Source organism: Myiozetetes cayanensis, unplaced genomic scaffold (genome assembly GCF_022539395.1).
Source record: "Myiozetetes cayanensis isolate MyiCay16 unplaced genomic scaffold, myiCay2020 scf5-8, whole genome shotgun sequence".
Taxonomy (NCBI): domain Eukaryota; kingdom Metazoa; phylum Chordata; class Aves; order Passeriformes; family Tyrannidae; genus Myiozetetes; species Myiozetetes cayanensis.
The window spans coordinates 4,939,819-4,945,818 of record NW_026087742.1 but is presented as its reverse complement, the minus strand read 5'-3'; positions in this window follow the sequence as shown (position 1 = coordinate 4,945,818).

Here is a 6,000-nt window from a genome sequence, read left to right as displayed (position 1 = left end):
AAGCCCAAACATTTATCTTACAGTTAATGGCAAAATATAGTTTTACATTCTCAAAAGCATGCCTAGCTGAGGCTTAAGCTTTGCAGAACAGTAGGACTCCTCACCCCTAGGTTATAGCCACAAACCTTTCCACTAAAGGCTACACTACCCATCAACAACTGGGTCTTAGCAACAGAGCTGGGTTCTCCTCATCAGACACTTCCTCACCATCAGGTACAACAGTCACAACACACCATAAAACCATGTTTACTTTGCTTCTTAAAAAAGCCTCGAGATTCAGGCAGCAGTGACGTGGAAATGACCAAGAAAACCAAGGCTGTTCGTGCAAGAGGTCTCCCAGCAGTGGTGGGCAGGGCTGAAGCCCATACCTCACAAATTATTCCTCTGCACACAACCTGAGCAAAATGGAGATGTAACAGCCATAAACCACCTAACCTTGATTTCAGTGAGATAGATGAGACAGGCTGTGAACTCAGTGGTACTCACCTTTTCTCTGCCATCCAAGAGCCCAAATCATTGTCACAGCCCGAACACTGCCACTTCAGGTGCCAACTCCAAAACTCCCATCTTTTCTTTCAATAGCTTTCATTGCAGAGCACCAAAGCAAGGCAATAGCTTGTCCAGAAGGACTAGAATTGCTGCTAAGGTTTGGTTTTTCAGGACACTCTGTGTTGCTGAAGAAGACAGCCCACCCAACCCAACCAGGCTGCAAGTGATTCAACCCCCCACCCCCAACATCCTTCAAACAAGCAAACCCCCACCCCTCTTCTTTCAATTGCTTTATAAAAATCACCTGTCTGCTTCCCAGTTGGATCTGATTGCATACAAAGTCAGCTGGATCCCTTTAAGCTCCATCTAGTCTGCAAAGTAGGTTAATAGTTACATTTATAAGCTCAAAATAACATATTTATAGGGTTGAATGTGTTTTATTATTAACTGTAAGTGCTTTCCTTCATAAACACCTTCCAAGAGGGTGGTGAATGAAGTTTCCATGTTTTTTATATATACATGTGCATATAAAAGTTCAGGAAATACACTCAGGAGGAATCTTGGTATTCACAAAAGACTTCCTTTATTCTGTGCAAAGATAGTTTCAATAGTTTCATAAGAATAATAGCAAGCAGACAAGGGTTAAAGTTCAAAGAAAGCAGTAACTGAGCTTCACACAGATGGTGCCAAGAACAAACTAATGAGCCACTGGTCACTCCTATACAAATAAACCTTAAGATTATGGATGTGACAGATGGCCTGATGGTATTTTACTATTCCTCATAAATATTCTAGGCCATTCTAAGACAAAACAGGACTGAGAAGCAAGAGCTACCCTTAGGTGTATGAAAATGATTTTGAAAGATTGTCTCTACTAAATACTAAGACCAAAGGTTTTGTTAGGGGTGGGGAAGTGGAATGAAGACTGAAAAAAGCAAAAGGCATGAAGAGCACAGGGATTACAAAGAAGAACATGCCTCAGGAGGCATCTTTAACTATTGAGGGAGCAGATGAGGGTCTAATACACTATCTACTAGTACTTCCCCATGACAATCTCACCATCACCTGCAAAGTTACATTTAAATATCTCTTGAAAAATAACAGGATAATCTAGTGATTTAATTAAAAGATAACACAAAGGAACTTTAGCTTTATTCTTCCAGCAGGACTTCTACGGTTTCAAATTCAGCTGAACTTTGAAATAATATGTTTTTCACAGACAGAGGAAAACATACATATAGATTGGTGGGAATCCCAAAATATGTTTTAAATATACGTTTTTTACAAGTCAAAAAACTGAGAAAAAAAAGAGAATCTTACACATTTACAGAGATGAAACTCAGTGACAAAACTGCTTTTTAGAAAACAGGACTCTTAAAATCTCAAACACATTCATTCCATAGTCTGTATTCAAAGCAAATCCACCAAGCTCTTGCACAAAAGATGAGCAATCAGCCAGCTATACACTACTCACTAATGATGCAAGAAGCTATTTCAGAGAGTGGGATCCTTAAAAGCAAACTCTCCTATGGAAAGATGCATTTATTTAGAAGCCATTAAGAATACTTGTCTCATCTATTCTTCCATCTCCTCACCTGAGCTCAATCTGTTTAAGAACAGTGCAATCAGTCAAGCTGTTTAATAAAGGAAAATTCAAAACCCTTGCAATGAATATGTCCCTGGGCTATTTATTTTCCAAGGGAATTTTCAAAACATGAATCAAAGCAGCAGAAAACAAAAAGACTCAGAGATGCAGGGTGCAATCCTTCAGGAACAGGCTGCTTCAGTGTCACAAGTCCTGCCAGCAAACCTGCTTCAGCACGAGCTCCTCTCTTCACAGGTCCACAGAAGGAGCCCTGCAGGTTTTGTGGTCAGTCAGCACTTGGTTGAAGCCAGCAGTGGCAAAAACTGATCTAGCTGTGGAAAAAGTTGTATTGGTTTCATTCAGTCAAAATCATGCCAAATGTCCGTGATGTGTAAAAAAAACTTAGAGCAAGGGATGATGCACTTGACAGGGCTGAGACAAATGCATACACACCGTTCAGCCACCTTGGAAGACCTGCATTATTGCTCCTCTACTGTTTGTCTCTGTTTTTCTGATTCTTCTCCAGCATGGATCCCAAGTTCATTTTGAAAAATGTTATGTAGATACCACCTCTGTCTTTCCTCATGACTGATGTTAATGACTTCTTCTTTCCTGAAGAAAACAGCTCTAAGTATTCATAAGATTGGGACTGTTAGACCCGGGGTTTTTTACATCGGTGACAGGCGGTTGTTCACTTCAAGTTCTCACTAGTTTTGAAAATACTTTGAATATGACAAAGACTCTTGTTCTCAGTGAAAATGACTGAGCCCCACAGACTTCAGTAAATCTTCAACAAGTCTGAATCAGAACAAGATCAGCCCAGTTAATGAGCCAACACCCTATTGGAGGGAATGGAGCTCTGGGTTTTCTAGACAGAAGTCTGACTGAACAAAATGCTCTTAAACTATCCGAGGAGAAGGAGTGTTGTAACATCAGAACGTGTTATGGGACATAATTTACCTCTTCATAGAGTTACAGAATGGTTTGTGTTGGAAGGGACCTTAAAGATCATCCAGGTCCAAAACCCCCAGCCTTGGGCAGGGACACCTTCCACTAGAATAGGTTGCTCAAAGTCCCATCCAGCCTGGCCTGAACTGCCAGGGATGGGGCACCCACAACTTCTCTGGGCAACCTCTTACAGTTAATATTGATTACATGGACTCATCCCCAAGGATTTTGAAATGCCTGCATGTGAATTTGAGAGAGTAATGCACAGCTTATTAGTACTGCTAACATAAAAGTAAAGTTCTTCTTCATTTTATGCAGGTGGGAATTTCCTCTATTCTCTACCGCTTTCTTGTTTGCAGCTGATAGGATACGTTATATATATTTTAACTCTATTGTTATTCCATTGTTTGGAACCTTCCCTCTATTAAAACGGTAGGAAAATGAAGGTAAATCTGTGTGATCTTCAAGAAGAAAACCATGGATCTGCCTCACTTGGCAATGTTTTTGCTCTCCTTTATGTCCTTTTGCTGTTTTGTATAACTAGATGGGAAGAAGAGACTCTTCCCTGACAATAGTATCTGCAGTCATTACACAGTGTACACTCCACCTTCGTTCAAGGCTTCCAAACACAACTTCAAAACATTTTAACAAAAAAAAAAAAACCCACAAGAAAAACAAAAGAAAGAAACAAAAAACAACAACAAAAACACACATAAAAAAGGGGAAATAGAAACAAAGCAACAACAAAACAAAAACAAACAAAAAACCAAAACAACAACAACAATAAAAAAAACACAGATTATGTACAAAAGGCACAGAGACAAAGAAATACAGATGTGATACACCACATAAACAATCAGAAGAGCAACAAATTAGAGAAAAGGCAATGAGTGCAGAAATTAGAAGAAAGCATAATAAATGGAAAGCAGTAGACATATAACCTTTAGTCCATAAAGGTTCATAATCTTTTCTTGAACTAAAACTGCCTCAGGTGGTCTTGAAGTAGAACTAAATATATTTTCTCTCAGCTGAATGCTGGCTTTCCCTCTTCAGAGATGAATTCTCTTACTGGTACTTTGGAATGTATTTAAGCAGACATTAGGCTTTTTTTTTTTTTTTTGGTCATTTTCAGGAGTCATCCCCATGGCACTGAGAGTTTTATCAGCATTAACACATTTCTAAAAGCACTGCTGACATCAATAGCTCTCATAATCAGTATTGATGCAAAGCATTCCTCTGGGGGGAAGGAGGTATAGTCATTTTTTTTTTCATTACTAAGCCAAGGTCTGAAGTTGGTTCTATTATTGGTTTACATACTACAGCGAGCCTTTTAGCTTCAGGTATCAGATATATTTTGAGGGGCTTAGTGATATGCTATAAGGGCACTATTACTTGTAGCTATCAGCATACTGTACACATTTTGCTCTGTAGTTAATGTTTTTTTCCTTTTGGTAGTTAAACTCATCCTTTTGCAGTTGTATATTGCCCTGATACCAGGCTCTGTGTGTTTGGGTAGGTATGTGTGCATGTGTACAAACGTGATCACAGCAGCTGAGAGGACGGCAGCACCCAGCCAAGTGGAAAATACAATTTCCAGAAAATAAAAACATGCATTCCCAGGGACAACAATCTGTCTAAATAAGTCATCTGTTAAATGTAGTTACCCAGTAATTTAGTAGTGAAAATCATCACGATTTCTCTAGTGGATCTCATCTAAAGGCTCTCTCAGACTCCTACATTCTTTGTTATAATTAAAATAGATTTCATATAATCACAGAATGATTAAGGTTGGAAAAGACCTCCAAGGTCATCAGGTCCAATCTTTGACCCAACACCACCAGATCAGCTACGGGCTGACGTATCCACATACTCTCTTAGGCAATTATCACTTCGCATGAATAATTGTATTTCATAGAATCTGAACTTCAGAAATACGTGAAATATGGACAACATCCTCACATTTGAAGGAAGGAGGAAACCACAGGGCTTTTGCCATCTTCTGTAGTTCTTTCTAGTATGTGAATCATGCTGTCATGAAGAAAGCCACCAAAGACCCGATGGACAACTGGAATGGAAGTTACTAAATCTAAGAGATATTAAATTTCTGGCTGACATATATCTAGATATAAGTCAGGATATAGCATCTTTACCTCTATCTCAGCTGTGTGTTCCACTCAGTTTCCACATTCTAAAAACTAGAATAGATTTTTCTGGTAACAGAAAGACCCATGTTTTTGTTCTGAGTGATTTCCCATTGCCTTCATCCTTTTCTGTCCATTATGAGACAGCCTTCATGCTTTTTCTTTCCAGCCTTTTTCTTCAGTTTCCAGCTGCTTTACATTTCCTTTCCCACCCTTGACTTAGAAGTTGTGGCATTTCCTTTTTTCCAAGAGGCATTTGAAGAAGAGTCCAAGGACAATAACACACCATGCCCTGACCCATATCCCATGCTAAATGTGCTGGAGGGCTCCCCTGAGCTTAATGCAATGCCCTTTGTGATAAGAGCAGGTTTGAATAAGTGGAGTGTAAGCATTATTTACATCCCCTCTATTTATAGGGGACAAACATTTTCACATTTTCCCTCTCTAGACAGACAGCAATGAGATACACACACTTCATTAAGCAAAAATGATCTGTCTGTTTTCCTAAGCAGCAATCTTCATTATCACTTAATAATCAGACTTTAAGTGAACTAAGAGTGCTTTAATTAGGTGATGCAAACAAATAGCCTGATTCTGGGAGATGCTGAGCACCTGGTATTGCAAACTGCAGATGGTCTGTCACTGCCCCCTCTGACCTGCTCCTCTGGCCCTCATTAAGGATACACCACAGCACATGACTGTGATGGCTGTGAGAGGCAGAGTCAACAGGGCAAGGCTCTTGACTCTCTAGACATCACAATGTAAATAATAACATCGTAACCCCTGCCATCTAACTGAAACTAGCCTGGCACCTGCATATCATATTTCATCCCAAAT